Here is an 18,190-nt window from a genome sequence, read left to right as displayed (position 1 = left end):
TGACTTTCTAGGGAAGCCATCAGGTGGATAGACCTAGAAACACCTACAGTGCCTTTCCCACCTGTGGCCTGGTATGACATGGAATGCAGGCACACACTGCACAAAGGAAGGATTCAGTCAAGGGCTGGCTTAGAGCAGAATACAACTGAAACTGGCCTGGGTCTACTCTGGGATCTAGTGAGAGTCACTCATCTTCCAACCTACTTCCCAGGCCCGCTGTGGGAAGACTGAAAGTCAAGAAACTTCAGACATCACCCGCTCTGGCATACAACCTTCCAGGTCCTCCTGTTGCAGGTAGATTCAGGTCCAAGTGTCACCTCTTAGTCTCTGGGTTGGGCTGCCCCTGCAATGGCTCCCAGGATCCTTGTGGATATGTGGTATGGTCACTTACTCCTGGTCACATATCCTTGTGGATATGGGGTATGGTCACATACCCCATCCCTCCAGAATGCATGGACATTGTGATTTGGTCCTTGCCTCTAGATGGATTTAGGGAAAGTCTGTGACTTCTACTCATTTCCTCTCACCTGTGATCGTTTGTGTGTGTTTGTGTGTGTGTATGTCTCTGTGTGTGTATATACATATATATGTACATATATGATGCATAATATACATTTGTATTATATATTTATAATGTAGAAAGATTTATGATACATGATATATATAATAAATTGTATATATATATGCATACACACAGTGGAACATTACTCAGACATAAAAAAGAATGAAATAATGCCACTTGCAGCAACATGGATGGACCTAGAGATTATCATATTAAGAGTCAGTCAGACAGAGAAAGACAAATACCATATGATATCAGTTATGTGTAGAATCTAAAAATGATACAAATGAACTTATTTACAAAACAGTGGTAGACTCACAGACATAGAAAACAAACTTACGGTTACCAAAGGGGATAGCAGGGTGGGGGAGGGATAAATTAGGAGTTTGAGATTAACATATACACCCTACTATATATAAAATAGATAAACTACAAGGACCTACTGTATAGCACAAAGAACCATATTCAGTATCTTATAATAACCTCTAATGGAAAAGAATCTGAAACAGAATATGTATATTTTGGGTGGTATGTGGAAGGAAGCTTTTCCCCAAAGATTGGTGGTTTTAAAATAAGGCCACAAATTCATTGATACTCTTCCCTTTAGAAGGTACAGGCTCCCCTGAGTGTGGACTATCCTTAATGACTGGCTTCTAACAAATAAAATGTAACAGAAATGATGGTTTATGCAAGGGAAGGTAGCTACCACATCCTAAGAATATTCAGGCACTCCTGTAAAGTCTAGATGGCAGTGAGCATAGGCCTCTTGCCAACAGCCAGCATTAGTTTGTTGACTGTGTGAGTGAGTGAGCCCCTTTGAAAGCAGCACGGCCAGTGGCATCCAAGCCTTCCTCCATGAATAGCTTGATGGCAACCTCATGAGTGACCCCGAGCCATAACCACCTAGCAAAGCTTCTCCTGAATTCTTGTCCCTCAGAAACTGTGTAAGGTAACAAATGTTCATCATTGTTTTAAGTCAATAAGTGATAGGGTAAATTTTTATGCAGCAGTAGGTAACTAATATACTGAGAGCAGTAAGAACTCCAACCCCTAAGACTAATGAGAGGCGAGTAGGGCTCCATTCCTAGAGGAAAGGGGGCACTGAACTGGAAATGAAGACAGAGACTCAGGTGGAAATTGGGAGCAGTCAAAGCAACAGGAACCACATGTTGGACTGAGTCCTGGAGACAGAGCTATGAATCCAGAGATTCTTTTATTTCCCTGACTTGGAGTTGCATTGCTGCAGAGCCTGGAGCAGGACTGAGTCTGGAAGTTTGGCTAGTAATGGGTCAGTCTGTGCACAGGGTCCAAAACTTGGTAGAAATGTTGGCTTCCTGATCTGGCTCCAGGCAGACTGATGTCCCAGGGCCTAAACTGTCCCAGGATGAGTTGTCTGAAGCTGCTAGATACAGGGACCAACAGACAAGTAGAAATCACATCGCATGGCAGATCAAAGGTCATAGTACAACTCGAAAGTTCAGGAGTCAAAATCAGAGCTGGAGAGGAATACATAATTGAGACAGAGCAAATAGTAACATCTCAGGATGAAGGCTGTAAGAGGGGGACCTGAATCGGGCAGGAGGCCCAGGGCTGGCCAGGTACAAATGCCCAAGCCCTTAATGTGTATCAGCAGACTTCTTTTAAACAGAGATTGCTGCCCTCCCCCAGAGACTCTGACCCTAAAAAATCAAAGGGGAGCCTGGTAATCTGCATTTCTAACCAGTTCCCAGGTGTTGCTGATGCTCCTGGGGCACTTTGAGAAGCACTGAGCAAGGTAAGAAGGCTGGGATTATGCAGGGCCATGTCCTGGGTCTGTCACCAGGAAGAATCTGTAAGGAAGATCGCTTTGAGCAGAGAAACGTTCATGTTCCCTGAATCCAATTAGACATCTGCATGTCCCACCATTATGCCCCTTCATATTTCTTAAGCCCCACCCTCTGCTCTATGCTACTTTTTTACCGTTGAAAATGAAGTAACTGTAAAATAATTGCTATCATTTATTGAGCCATTACTATGTACTCTATTTATATCATACAATTCTGACATCAAACAGTAAGGGGAATACTATTATTATCCCCAATGTACAAATGAAAAGAACCTAGAGTTTACAGTGGGCCCAAATCATTCAGGAAATTGGAATAAACCTTTAGACATGATCCTAACTGTATAACAGTGACAAATGTATATCTCTTTGGAAGCAGGAAGCCAAAGTTTTCTCACAGAAAAACAGAATCCACTGGGCACCAAAGTACCACATAATGTACTTTAGCTGTCATTTCTTTTCAAAGAGAAAGAAGACAGAGATGGTACCTAGTTTAATGAAAGCTTGGATGCAGCTCATATCCTTTTAAAGTAGAATATAAGTGAGACTCCATGGAGTTTTCTCTAAAGAATGCTTATTATATAGCAAGCTTCAAGAAACATCAAATTGAAGTCAGGGGAAATCTCTACATTGGTTATTTCTTTCCTATCATGTGCACAAATGACCACAAATCTGTGGCTTATGTATTTGTGACTCTGCACTAGAGACATAGCCCCTCTAGCTCCATTTAGCACTGGGTTAATTACACTTGGATAGGAAAATTGAAAACATCTGAAATGTCCGATGAATTATTTATATAATCCATATGATAAATAACATGCAGCATTCAAAACATATATTTTAGAAAAGTTTTAAAATATTTAACATCATGTACAGGATATATTACATGAAAGAAAATTCAGTTTATATCAACTTCAAAAAATGTCTTAGATTGCTATCTTGGTTTGGGTTCCCACAACAGCAGACTATGAGTCAAAAATTCAAGTTCAAGTAACTTATTTGGGGGTGACAACAGGGCACACTGTGAGGAGAGGGGAAGTGGGACAGGAAAGGAGAAGCCAATAAAGTTTGCAAAGTCATGCAAGTTACCACCATGGACAAACCAAATCAATTCAACTGGGAACTCTGGAGTCCAGGCAGACGGCATAATGGGTCAGACTGATCCTGCAGAAAGGGTAAATAATCCGGTATTTAAACAACAACTTCTGTCAGTCACTGTTTGAGGGCTGTCCCCAAGGGCCATTAATTCTCTGGCACTTCCAGCTTACCATGAACAATGCAAAGTAGGCTCTGGGTGAAAAAAAAAACCTTAGGGGAAGAGGTGTAGATGCTGCCAATTAGAATCAAGCCAGGGTGAACTGTGTAGGAAGGGCTGAAGGGAAAATTGGCAAAGCATCCAGAGCGTCTGCTGTACCCGGGTACCCCAGAACCTAGAGCTTGAGAAAAGCTGTGTACTATTAGTTTTTCAGAAAGTGCCATCCCAGGGAGCAGGAGTGAGGGAAAAGGGAGGGAGGCAGTGAAAGAAAGTTCAATCATTCAAGGGTGAATTTCCAAGCTGGCCTCTGCGTGGTAACAAATGCACTAGTTGCTTGATCTCATAAAACTGTCTCGAGAGGATGTATGAACAACTGCATCCCCAGATAATCTGTCCTAAGAAACGAGGAGAAGATTTTAGCCTCAGCTTCTGCAACTCATTGGTGAAAAATTTCCCTGTGGTGCATAAGCTCCTTAACACTTCCAGGTTCTGTATGTGGGGGCACCAACTGGGCCTGTGACCTCTCACACCACAAAAGCATGAAGGAAGCCAAGAGTGGGAGGCCGGGGCATCCAGATTGGACAGGAGGAAGGCTGCAGGGCATGCCTGGGTGGAGCTGACAAGTCCTTATATACTCAGTTACCCCCGTGGCAGCCAGGAGAGAAAAGGTGGCCAAGGACCTCAGAAATGGTCAAGGCCAAGAGGATCTGAGATGCTGCCTAAGACATGCCTAATGGATTTTTGTTTAATAAATATTTACATAGATTCACACAAAAAAACACTCGCATGTACAAACAAAATCACATATAAAAAAGACAAGTTTTTAAAAAAGACAGTGGTGAAGAGCCCACCAAATTTTATTCCCTCCTTTATTGTTTGATATGTTTAAAATTTTTAAATTTTTAAATTTAAAAAAGGTGTTTTGGTTTTATAGTAGGTAAAGTTCGTGTTGACTATTTTAGAAAGAGAGGCAGAGTAGGAAACATTTATTTTCCAAAGTAAAACAAACCAGTAAAAATCATTATTCTATGTTTTACTTGATGGGCACAAACATTACCTTCTTTAATGAAGGTTGAATCTTTTAAGAGATTGTTTAGAAAAGTATCAATAAGTAGTGTTTTAATGTGAGAAGTATAACTCTTGCCTTAAAATAAAATTCGTTTCCAAGTAATTTAAAAATGTACTTTATGTATCTTGCTTCATTATTTATTCATTCACTGAATAGCTGTTATTCACCAAATACTTTCTGAGCCCCTATTATGGGCAAGGTCCTTGCCAGTCACTGGTGATAACAAGAAGAATCAGAAAAAATTTCCACCAACTAGGGGCCCATATTGGAATGGTAGACAGGTTATAGCAAAGAAAATTCATACTCACCAAGTACCTAAAAGATTTCTTACTTTTGCAATCTCCAGTGCAATGAAGTTGGGGCCATATGACTAGTTCTGTCCAACGAACTGTGAGCAGAAGAGATGTATGTCACTCTTGGACTAAGGAAGCTATGAACTGATGTTCTCTACCCCTGGAACGATGATCCTAAGGGCCACATTTTGCTAGATGACATAGCTGCAAGAGGGACAAGGACCACAAAATCTGCATCAGACCTTGCATGAATAGGATACAAATCTTTATTGTTCACCACAGATTGAGTACAGACTATTTTCTTGCTTTGGGATCCACACAAAACCTGACAATCTCATGGGTTATTTTTGTCTAGTAAACATACCACAGAAACACACCCAAATACATAGCCACCAATACCCAAAGAGGTTCACCAAGCGACATACCTTGTTTTGTGTGGTGTCTCTCACTTTAGAAGGCATAACCTGACATACCTCACATATCAGACCTCTAAAAATTTACCAATGTAGCAGACTCTTAAATTTTTGCATTGTTTTTCTTCCACACCTAAGAAGATGTGACAGAAAGAACATGGCACCATTGTAATGTTCTTCCCAGAAGTTCATTACCCTGGTCTAATCATGAGAAAACATCAGATAAACCCAAAGTGAGGGACAGTCTACAGAATATCTGACCAGAACTTTAAAAAAGTGTTAATACAAAAAAAAGGCAAAAAAACTCAAGGAAAGACTGAGCAACTGTTAGAGACTGAAGAGGCTAAGAAGACATTACAACTAAATGCAACAACTAAATGCAACCCTGTATTCAATCCTGGAAAAGAAAAAAGACACTGGTGCGAAAACTGGTGAAATCTGAATGAAGTCTTTGGTTTGGTTAACAGTGCTGCACGGATGTTTCATAGTTTTGAGAAATATGCCACAGTTATGTAAGCTTGTCAACATTAGGGGAAGCTGAGTGAAAGTTATAGGAGACCTCTCTGTACTATCATTACAACTGTTCTGTAACTCTAAAATTACTAAAAAAAAAAGTTTGTAGAAAGGAAGCTGGAAATTTCTGGTTGATAAGATGAATATAAAGAACCGTAGACATAAAGGTACCTGGAAAAAAAAAATGTCACGAAGAGGCTAGGAGTAGGACGGGAATAAAGATACAAACCTACTAGAGCATGTACTTGTGAATATGGGGAGGGGGAAGGATAAGCTCTGACGAAGTGAGAGAGTGGAGTGGACATAATATACACTGCCAAACATAGGGTGGATAGCTAGTGGGAAGCAGCAGCATGGCACAGGGAGATCAGCTGGGTGGTTTGTGACCACCTAGAGGGGTGGGATAGGGAGGGTGGGAGGGAGGGAGATGCAAGAGGGAAGAGATATGGGAACATATGTATATGTATAACTGATTCACTTTGTTATAAAGCAGAAACTAACACACCATTGTAAAGCAATTATACTCCCATAAAGATGTTAAAAAATCATTTCTGGAGTAATAAATGTTCTGAACAGCTCAAAATAAACAAAGCTAAAGTGAGCAAAAAAATAATAAGATAAAGGTACATAAAAGTGCATGTGTGTGTGTATTTTTGTCTATTGGTGTGTCTGGATCTGTGTGTGTGTGTGTGGTTGGGGGACATCTGGTGTGGGGGTGTCTTTGGGTGTCTCGGTGTGTGGCTGTGTTTGTGTGTGTCTGGTGCAGGCAGGGTGGGTTTACATGAGCACATAGTTCTACTGTGAGGGAATTAATAAGCCAAGGCACCTCCATGAACCTGAGAGTGAGTGCCTCCTTAAATTTTTAGCCCTAGGCACCTTGCTTAACTCACCCTAGATCCAGGCTTTTAAAGAAGCTGCCAGGAAGAACAAAAGAAAAAAACACAGGGGGCACCTGGATTTGAACCAGGGACCTCTTGATCTGCAGTCAAATGCTCTACCACTGAGCTATACCCCCTGATGCTATTAATGCCTCCTATAAGCACTTATTCCACTTTTATGAGTTTCATCATACTTCATAAATATCTGTGTGGCTGAGATTCCTGCTAGATTTAATTTCATCCCTGATTCCGTTATAGCCACATCATCTCCTACTTATCCCAGAGCTTGTATGTTCATTCCGTTCTCAGAACTTAAAGCTCAGTGCTCTAATATCAAACTCTCCAGTGTTTAAAATACACCACCAACTGCCCATAAATCTCCAGGCACATCAGTGAATGTTGTAAATATCGTGGACTGCCATCAAGTGTTGGACATGGAGGTGGTCTTAACTGGGAATCCACAACTGGACTACAGAGGTTCATGTTCAGCTCTGAATTACAGGCAAATATTGTATGTGTGCATGGATTGTATATGGTACATGATTTTATCAGATTTTCAAGGGGATCTCATCCAGGTGAACTCTCTCACTTTACAGCTGGAAAAAAAACCAGATAAGAAGTCCAAAATTCACCTTTGAACACCACTGATTCCTAGTTCCTTGAGTTCCAGTCTGAGAACTTTCAATCTTGTGTATTGAGAAGAAAGGTCAAGGAAATCTCTGTCACTGCAGTAAGTTCTCCCTGATGAAGGCTGGAAGCTCTGTGAAGCTAAGGAGCCCACAGCCCCCAGAGCTCCAGCTCACAGCTCTCTGAGGGCTGTAGACGACCCTTCCCAGCCACTCCACTCTGAGGTTCTACCGAAACTTCAGATTGCAAACCCAGTGTGCCCCAAACTACACTTGCTGTTTTCCTGCTCAAACCTGCATCTTCTCCTATTTTGCTTTGTTGTAATAATAGTCCATATTTACTAAACACTTGCTATGTGCCTGGCTCAGTTCTAGCCATAACTTCTGGCTCAATCATCAGAAATAAATCCCACAAAACAGATATTATAGTTAGCATACTGATTTTACAAGTAAGAAAACTGAGGCACAGAGTGGCCATGCAGCTGAGAGGTGGCAGGGCCAGGATTTCAGTGTGGGCTCAGAGCTGGGTGCCAGGCCTACCTATGTAACCATCTGATTAGCCTTCTCCTTGTCTTGATTGGTGACACCACTGCATAATGTCATTTGGTCAAAGAATGTAACACAGCACTGGGCTTCTTCCAACCTCTCCTCCCAGTGCCAGTCAATCACTGGGTACTGCTGAGTTTAGCTTTGACATCACTTACGCCCACCCCCACCCTTGCACCTCAGTGCCACCACCTCCTAAATGGCCTCCCAGCTTCCACCCCTGACATCCATCTCCTACTGCTCCCACAGCAGTCATTTTAAAATCAGGTGCATCTAGACTACTCCTCTTAAAGGCCTTCATGATAAACTGCAAGACTCTCAGCACAAGAGTTCTTACATTTTGATCCCTGTCTGCCTCCTCAGCTTCAGCCTCCTCTGCTGACACTTCCCATAGCACATTTTGTGCTCCAGCTGCCTCCAACTGCATCCATCTGGCTCCAGCCTCTGCCCATGCAGTTTTCTCTGCCTGGGACCCAACCCTCACTTACCACACCCCTGCCTCTCCTCCACCCTCCCTCTGGTGCGATACTGTTCTTCTATGAGACCCTGACTTGCCATCAGCTCCTCTTGGAAACCTCCTGTAACCTCCCTCCTCTGGACAGAGGTAATAACTGCCTCCTCTGCATTCCTGAAGCTGGCCCAGCTCGGTCCAGCTCACAGCTGTCTGACTTCTTATTTTACAGGCCTGCTTCCTGGCTGAAAGCACACTGAGTCCAGGGGCTGTGTCTTATTCACTTCTGGGTTCACACTTTGCACAATTCTGGCATGTAGTAGGGGCTCAGTGTATGTCATTCAAGCTGATTTTAAAATGCAGCAGTGCCTGAGCGTCAGGCAGGAGTTAAACCTAGACTAAGGCTTGACCTCTGGCCCCACCCTGGCTAGGGAATGCAGGCACCCAAGGTGGGGTGCTCGCTGCAGGCAATGAACTGGGGATGGAAAGGTAATAGAAAGTCCCCAAGCTTTAGATCAGGAAAAGAGTGCAGTTTCCTAAATTTTAGGCCAGTTCATGTTTATCCACAGCAGTGCTCTGTGAACAAGGACTCTATTCCCTGACTGCCCCCAGGACACTATAAAGTGTGGGCATCATCACTGTTACTGGGTTTGCCCTGCAGCCAAAATGTTCTAAAAGGCTATGGACAGTTGTAGCATTTTGGGAGCATTGCTAAATGGAAATTTGTGACAAAGCTTTTAACAGAAGGAGAACAGAATGAGTAGTATAATGAAGTCATTGAGAACGTGTTCTCCTAGTTTAAATCCTGGACCTGTCTTTGTAGCATCTCCAAGTCTCAGACTCCTTGTGTAAAATAGAGATAATGTATCTCGTAAAATTTTGGTGAGAAATGAAGGAGATAATTAATGTAAAGTACCTAGTCTGCTGCCTGGCATATATACAAGGGATATTAGTTATTATTCAACCAGTCATGAGCTACAGAATATATTAAAGTCAAAATCAATCCATATTCTTCTAAAGCAAAAAGAAAAATGTGGAGGGGGCACCTGGATTTGAACCAGGGACCTCTTGATCTGCAGTCAAATGCTCTACCCTTGAGCTATACCCCCAGTGAAATGGCCTTGTTTTTATATTCTATCTCTCTCTCAACATTATAGCTCTAAACACCTGCAGTGACTCAGTGGAGCTATAATTAGAGAGAATGCTGCCTGGAAGGAGTCTGGGCATCATAGAATTTCATTATGAAAAAAGACCTGACTCCTGAGAATTAAGTTCTCTGAGCCTGGAAACTCTCTTGACTTTCATACCCAAAGCCTCTTCTGTCTGCCATAGCTTATACAAAGTGAACCTTGGTTCCAGGTAAAAATCATCAGATTTTCCACAAATAGCATCATCAGTATAATGGGATGATTGGATTCCTGTCATGCTTCCTTAGCCACAGCTCCCAGAAACTGAGATCCTCATTGCACTTCTGATTTCACAGAACTGATCTCATAACTTGCACTCAATAGACATTTGTTTCATTAAATTGATTCTGGAAAATATATGTATAAATAATGATTTGTGTGAGATAGCTTTTCCAAGACGTAACTGTAAGATGTTTTTACTCACACAAAAACAGATGGTCAAGGAGATACACTCTAATGTAACATAACTTGCTTGAAACTTGGAATACTGCCAACTCCAAAATGTCATTTGATGAAGAGAAACAAGATTCTAAATAAGAGCTTCTTAATCAAGTAAATTATTTATCATGGTCTTACCACCAAGATTCCTTTTCAACTTCCAAACACCACCACAGTTGGAGCAACCTGTATTTCTGGGCACCATAAACATCCCCTCTTCCCCTAATAAATTCTTCATGTGCTTCTTATGGAGTCTTAAACCTATTAGGAAGGCTCTCTTCTGCCAATTTCCTGACCATATACATTATTGAAATCTTTTCAAAAGATCTTAGTGTGTCAGGGTGGTGGTTGGTTGGGAGCCCAGGAGAGGGGAGTCTCCACTACATTCATTTTCCCTCCTAACTCAGGCTGGAATTGAGAGATAAGAAAAGAACCACATGTACTCTTTGCTCATTGTTATTTTCTCACTCTGGACGTCAGTGGGAGTAGAGATTTTAGCAGTAACAGATGTATCGTGTGCTTTGTATCGAAGAACTCTGGCGTTGGAAAGGATTTAGAGATCATTTATTTCAACCACTTCCTTTGCAGACTAAGAAACAGATGGAGGGAAGATGGAAAACCCTGCTTAAAGGCACAGACATAACAGTAGCAAAAGCAACAGAACCAAGGGTCCATTCCACTGGCAACTCCTTAGAGGCTATTTGGAAGCCTCCAGTGCTTGGAATGACGCAGGTGCTCATCAAATGTTTGTGGAATAAATATCAAACTGTAGTTATATAGTTAGACCAAACATCCTGGTTTGCTGGGGCTTCTCCTGGTTTTAGCACTGTATGTCCTACATCTTGGGAAATCTCTCAGAAAACCAGGCTGGGGTTGTTTGGTCACCACAAATATGACCTTATTTTTTATCATTCGTAGTATTTCCTAAACCTAAGGAATTCCTAAACCTAAGGAATTCCTAAACCTATTTCACTTTCCACTGTCTCAATTTTTTTTTACCATTATCACATACCTCCTATACTAATATTTATTATTTGTCTTGAAATCAACCCACTTTTTTTGTATATTTAGCCTCATCCTAAGCAGAAATATTCTTGAAATCATGCCAACTGTATTTCTTTGTAGTGCACCTCAAAATAAATACACAGCTTTTGAAATATATTAAAATTGTATTTAACACATGTTGCGCTTAACTACTTGCCATGTACCATTCTAAGTGATTTACAAGTATTGATTCATTTAATCTTTAAAACAATCCAATGAGAGAGGAACTATTGTCATCCTCACAGTGAGGAAATTGAGGCACAGTGAACTTAAATAACTTGCCAAAATATTGGCTCTCTGTACACAGTTGCCAAACAGAAATACACAGCTGGTAAATTTATCCATGTTCCCCAAAGTCATCTTGGAAACCCTCAGTGATAATCACAGTGTGATGATAATTTTATGTGTCCACCTGACTGGGTCACAGGGTGCCCAGACATTTGGTGTCTAGATGTGTCTATGAGGGTGTTTCTGGATGAGATTAACATGTGAATCAGTAAAGGAGTAAGGCAGATTAATCCCTTCTTTTTCAGTGGGTCTCTTCCAATTCACTAAAAGACTGAAAGATCAAGTAAGAACAGAATGGAGGTTCCTTAAAAAAATACAAATAGAACTACCATACGACCCAGCAATCCCATTACTGGGCATATACCCTGAGAAAACCATAATTCAAAAAGAGTCATGTACCAAAATGTTCATTGCAGCTCTATTTACAATAGCCATGAGACGGAAGCAACCTAAGTGTCCATCATCGGATGAATGGATAAAGAAGATGTGGCACATATATAAATACAATATTAGCCATAAAAAGAAATGAAATTGAGTTATTTGTAGTGAGGTGGATGGATCTAGAGTCTGTCATACAGGGTGAAGTAAGTCAGAAAGAGAAAAACAAACACCATACAGAGTGAAGTAAGTCCGAAAAAGAAAAACAAATACCGTATGCTAACACATATATATGGAATCTAAGAAAAAAAAAAGTCATGAAGAAGCTAGGGGTAAGACGGGAATAAAGACACAGACCTACTACAGAATGGACTTGAGAATATGGGGAGGGGGAAGGGTAAGATGTGACAAAGTGAGAGAGTGGCATGGACATATATACACTACCAAACGTAAAATAGCTAGTGGGAAGCAGCTGCATAGCACAGGGAGATCAGCTCAGTGCCTTGTGACCACTTAGAGGGGTGAGATAGGGAGGGTAGGAGGGAGGGAGACGCAAGAGGGAAGAGATATGGGAACATATGTATATGTATAACTGATTCACTTTGTTATAAAGCAGAAACTAACATACCATTGTAAAGCAATTATACTCTAATAAAGACGTAAAAAAAAAAGTATACCACACACACAAAAAACCCCCCACAAATAACCAGTGTTGTTGGAGAGGATGTGGAGAAAAGAGAACCCTTGTACACTGTTGGTGGGAAAGTAAATCGAGGCAGCCACTATGGAAAACAGTATGGAGGTTCCCCAAAAAGCTAAAAGTAGAACTAACATATGATCCAGGAATTCCACTCCTGGATATATATCCAGAGTAACTGAAAACACTAATTCAGAAAGATACATGCACCCCAATGTTCATAGCAGCACTATTTACAATAGCCATAATATGGAAGCAGCATTGTTTACAATAGCCAAGATATAAAAGCCAAGATAAGTATTCATCAACTGTTGAATGGATAAAGAAGATACAGGTATTGGAACATTACGCAGAAAAAAGAATGAAATTTTGAAATTTGCAACAATATGGATAGGGAATTGGAGGGTAATATTCTTGGTGAAATAAATCAGATAGAGAAAGGCAAACACTGTATGTGTTGCGGAGCACAGGCTCCCGGACGCTCAGGCTCAGGAGACCCCTAATACACGGGACAAATGAAGGAATATAACAAAACAGAAACAGGTTCACAGATATACAGAAAGAACTAGTGGTTACCAGGAGGAGAGAAAAAAGAAGAGAAGTAAGGGAGGGGAGGGGGGGTTAAGAGGCACAAACTACCATGTATAAAATAAATAAGCTACAAGGATATATTGTACAACACAGGGACTATAGCCAATATTGTAAAATAACTTTTTTTTTACATCTTTATTGCAGTATAATTGCTTTACAATGGTGTGTTAGTTTCTGCTTTATAACAAAGTGAATCAGTTATACATATACATAAGTTCCCATATCTCTTCATTCTTGCGTCTCCCTCCCTCCCACCCTCCTTATCTCACCCCTCTAGGTGGTCTGTATAATAACTTTAAATGGAATATAATCTACAAAATTTTTGAATCACTATTTTGTACACCTGAAACTAATATTGTAAATCAACTATACTTCAATAATTAAAAAAATAATCCAATAAGAGGTACCTCCTCCTGCCTGACTACTTTGAGCTGAGACATCAATCTTTTCCTGCCTTCAGAATGATGCTGAGCAGGACCCTGTGGGACTCCTGGGCAGAAAGACCTTCTGTGCCCCCATTTCTTTGATTATAGGAAATAGCCTTCATTCAGTCTCCATGACCTTCCCTGAGTTCTAACGGGCAGATTCAAGCAGCTGTTATTTAGGGAAGGGAGGAGATATGAGACATGGGAGAAACAAAGTCAAGAGAAACAGTAGTTCAGCCTTGGGGCAAGGTCCTGGTTTCCCATCAATGGACACACACACAACAATATCTTTGAGCTATTTTGCAGATACTGAAACCCCCTCCAGGTAGGAAAAGTTAACGATTAATGATGATATGCTGCTTACAAGAACAAAGACTGCAGACCAATTAGAACCAGAAGGTTGATGATGCTGACTCCCACTTACCTTACCACCAACCAATCAGAAAAATGTCCATGAGCTGATCATGGCTTCTTTGAATCATTACTATAAAAACTTCTTACTACCCTCTCCAAGGACGCACAGTGTTTGGAGGCACTAGCCTGCTGTGTTCCCTCTTTGCCTGGCAAAGAAATAAAGCTACTCTTTCTCTTTCCTCCTAAATTCTGTCTCCGTATTTCTATTTGGCAACTGTGTACAGATAGCCAATATTTTGGCAGCAGAAATCAAACTGAAACATCAGCTCATCTGGGTCTCCAACTTGCTGACTACAAATTTTGGGACTTTTCAGCCTGCATATTCATGCGAGTCAATTCCTTATCATAACTATCTTTATATACATACATACATCCTATTGTTTCTGTTTCTCAGGAGAGCCCTAATACACAGGACATGCTCTGGGAAGAATTGTTGGGCCTGTACTGGCCTTGAGGCTCCTGTCCATATTGTTGAGATTTCATATACTTCATGAGGCCCAGAACAGCACCTGCCACAAGATGGGGGTTCAGTAATGATGGTTAAGCTGACCTGCTGTTTTATTCCTAACTTCATGTTCCTTTCACCATGATGACATCACATATGTGAATTTACTCTCATTGTCAAAACTTAAACAAAAGTAAAGGTTAATACGTTATAACTATAAGGTATACGAGCCAATAATCTGTCCTGAGTTCCAAAGCCCTATACTCAGTCACATTGGACCTACAAAGAGGAGGGGATTACAGCACAAAACATCTTACGGAGACCTTGGAAAAATTGTGATAATCATTCAAAATGTGCTCAGCCACAGGAAACTGAGTCTTCCAATATTTCCAGATTTGATAGAACTTTTTTTTGTAATGCGGATGAAATAGAATTTAGATTTTTCAGTAATTAGAAAGATTTTTTCCTCTTATATTAATATATTTCTTCACAGTTGAATTCTTTTTCACTTTTTTTTTTTTTTTTTTGCGGTACACAGACTTTTCACTGTTATGGCCACTCCCGTTGTGGAGCACAGACTCCCGAATGCGCAGGTTCAGCAGCCATGGCTCATGGGCCTAGCCGCTCCACAGCATGTGGGATCTTCCCGGACCGGGGCACGAACCCGTGTCCCCTGCATCAGCAGGCGGACTCTCAACCACTGCACCACCAGGGAAGCCCCTCTTTTTCACTTTTTAATCCTCAGTTTTCTCAGCTGTAAAATGGGGATGTTGTAATTAGAATATCTCTTATATCCTTTCCAGTTCCAGCAATCTATGACTCATAAATTCGAAACTTAGCTTCTAGTTCGGGATCATGTCAGAGAGTACAAGTGTGCTCAAATAACAGAAGAAAAGATGACTAAGCTATGTGGGAGGTTTCACATACAGTGCAACATAAAAAAGAAAGGGAGGGACTTCCCTGGTGGTCCAGTGGTTAGAACTCCATGCTTCTAATGCAGGAGGCATTGGTTGGATTCCTGGTTGGGGAACTAAGATCCCACATGCTGCTTAGCATGACCAAAATTTTTTTTTTAATTTTAAAAATTAAAAGAAAAAGAAAGGGAATATGTTCTTATCATGGCCATGAGATTTGCCATCAATGTCACTACCCTAACTTTTCTTCATTTTATTCTGCACAAGATTTCTTTTCTTATAAATACTTAGGCTCGATGGAAAGATGCTCAACATCATTAATCATAAAAGAAATGCAAACCACAATGAGATATTGAAGCCGAATCTGGTCTCTGTACCCTGAGACTGAATTAAATCTTGGAGACAGTTTTGGGTGAAGTAGAAAAGAATAGCTTTATTGCTTTGCCAGGCAAAGGGGGCCACAACAGGCTAATGCCCACAAAGCTGTGTCCCTACCTGGAGCGGGTAGTGAGGAGTTTTATAGTAATGACTCAAAGAGGGCATGATCAGCTCATGAACATTCTTCTGATTGGTTAGTGGTGAGGTAAGTGGGAGTCAGCATCATCAACCTTCTGGTTCCAACTGGTCTGGGGTCTACTCCCGGCTTGTGGGCAGCATACAGTTAACTTCTCCCACCTGGTGGGGGGTTTCAATTATCTGCAAAACAACTCAAAGACATTGTACTGTATATCCCTTGAGGGGGAAACTGGACCCTGCCCCAAGGCTGCACTATTGTTTCTTTTGACTTTTTCTCCCTTATTTCATATCCCCTCCCTTCCCTAATTAGCTTCTCTTTGAACCTGCCCTCAGGGAAGATCATGGAGGCTGCATGAAGCTTATTTCCTATAATCAAGAAATGGGGGACAGGGGACTTTCCTGGAGGCACAGTGGATATGTCTCTGTGCTCCCAATGTAGGGAGCCAAGTTTGATCTCTGGTCAGGGAACTAGATCCCACGTGCATGCCGCAACTAACGCATGCCACAAGTAAGGAGAGTGCCTGCTGCAACTAAGACCCAGTGCAACCAAATAAATAAAATTTTTTTTAAAGAAAAGAAATGGGGGACACAGAAAGACTTTTGTGCCCAGGAGCCCCATGGGGTCCTGTTTGCTATCAATATCACCTCACGTCCATTAGGATAGCCACTATCAAAAAATAGAAGATAACAAATGTTGGTGAGGATGCAGAGAAGTTGGGACCCTTGTGCATCCTCCTGCTAGTGGGAATGTAAAATGGTGCAGCCATTATGGAAAACAGTGTGGAGATTCCTCAAAAAATTAAAAATGAAATTAGCATATGATACAGCAATCCCACTTCTGGTTATATATCCAAAAGAATTCAAAGCAGGATCTTGAAGAGATATTTTCACACTCATGTGCACTACAGCATTATTTACAATAGCTAAGAAATGGAAGCAACCCAAAAGTCCATTGACGAATGGCTAAAGGTAATGTGAGATATATATATATACATATATATATATATACACACATGGAATATTATTCAGCCTTTAAAAAGAAGGATATCCTACCTCTTGCGGCAAGGCAGATGGGCCTGGAGGACATTATGTTAAGTGAAATAAGCCAGATACAGAAGGACAAATACTGTATGATCCCACTTTTATGAGGAATCTAATAAACTCACAGAATAGGATAGTAGATAGAATAGTGGTTACCTGGGTCTGGACAGACAGGGAAATGGGAAGGTATTGGTCAAAGTGTACAAAGTTCCAATTAGAGCAGAAGAATAAATTCTGGAGACCTCCTGTACAACATAAGGCCTATATGTAGTTGACAGTACTGTACTGTATACTTGAAAATTTGCTAGGTCAGTAGATCTTATGTTCAGTGCTCTTACCACAAAAGAAAAATTATATTAAAAATAAACAAATAAAAATTTAAAAATATAAAGGGGGTAGGAGGAAGCTTTTGGAGGTGAGATGTTGGATGGCCTTGAATGTAGTAGAGGTTTCATGAGTGTATACTTATTTCCTAACTCATCAAATTATTGTTTCCTTTTTATAGATATGCACAGTTTTTTATGACAATCATACCTCAATAAAATGGCTTAAAAAAATGAAAGAAAAAAGAGCACTTGTCAAGGGCTGAGGGGAGGAAGGAATTCATTTTTAATTAATGTACAGTTTCATGTACTTAATACTAATGAACTGTACACTTAAAAATGATTACAATGATAAAATTAATGTTATGTACTTTTTACCAAAAACACAAACCAACAACTATGTTCTGATATTAGAAAATATTCATTAATGAAGCATGCCACCTCAAAAAACCAAACACATATTGTAGAAATGGCAGGAACATGTAAGCACTTGTCTCACTGGATGGTAAACTCCTCAGCCTCCAACTAAGTGAACAGATGTTGCCTGATTCACAGACCAAGATAAACTCTTCCTCTATAGCAAACCCAATGCCTCTCACTGCTCCCAACAGGGCACAGCACCAGGTGATGCTGTTCATTCCCTAGATGGTCACTGGGACATTGATTTTAGTCCCTTTTCAGTATCCACCTAACAACAAAGCAAAATAAAGCTAATATTAGCCTCTGTTTTTCTGTTCTGGGAGAAATGGCCTCTGGATTTAGCCCCGTGAGCAAAGCTGCAAATCCACCTGTCCCGTGCCCAGAATTTCTCTTCTGTGGCAGGTGGTCTAAGGAAGTCTTTCAAGTTTTGTTAAGCCTGCAGACGGATAAGAAAGTCGGGGACTGTACATGTTAGCTTTATTAAGAGCAAGGGTGGCGGTGTGGGGTGCTTTATTAAGAGCAAGGGTGGCGGTGTGGGGCGGTGTGGTGAATGTCCCAAAGTCCCATGGGAGAATGTCCCATGACCCAAGTGAATTGTCAAGGGGAAGATTAACCAAACAGTATTTTTAGTAATTGCCTTT

At 40.9% G+C, this 18,190-nt stretch overlaps 2 non-coding genes across 2 annotated transcripts; both read right to left on the bottom strand.

The window, feature by feature from the left end:
* Positions 1 to 6,870: 6,870 nt before the first annotated feature.
* On the bottom strand, positions 6,871 to 6,942 carry TRNAC-GCA (transfer RNA cysteine (anticodon GCA)). Its single transcript has one exon. It is a non-coding gene; the product is annotated as a tRNA-Cys (tRNA).
* A 2,523-nt stretch (positions 6,943 to 9,465) lies between these two features.
* Positions 9,466 to 9,537, bottom strand: TRNAC-GCA (transfer RNA cysteine (anticodon GCA)). The gene has a single exon. It is a non-coding gene; the product is annotated as a tRNA-Cys (tRNA).
* Positions 9,538 to 18,190: the final 8,653 nt, after the last annotated feature.

Source organism: Orcinus orca, chromosome 5 (assembly GCF_937001465.1).
Source record: "Orcinus orca chromosome 5, mOrcOrc1.1, whole genome shotgun sequence".
In the NCBI taxonomy this organism is placed as follows: Eukaryota; Metazoa; Chordata; class Mammalia; order Artiodactyla; family Delphinidae; genus Orcinus; species Orcinus orca.
Note: the sequence above shows the minus strand (reverse complement) of the source record. Positions and strands in the feature narration are given on the sequence as shown.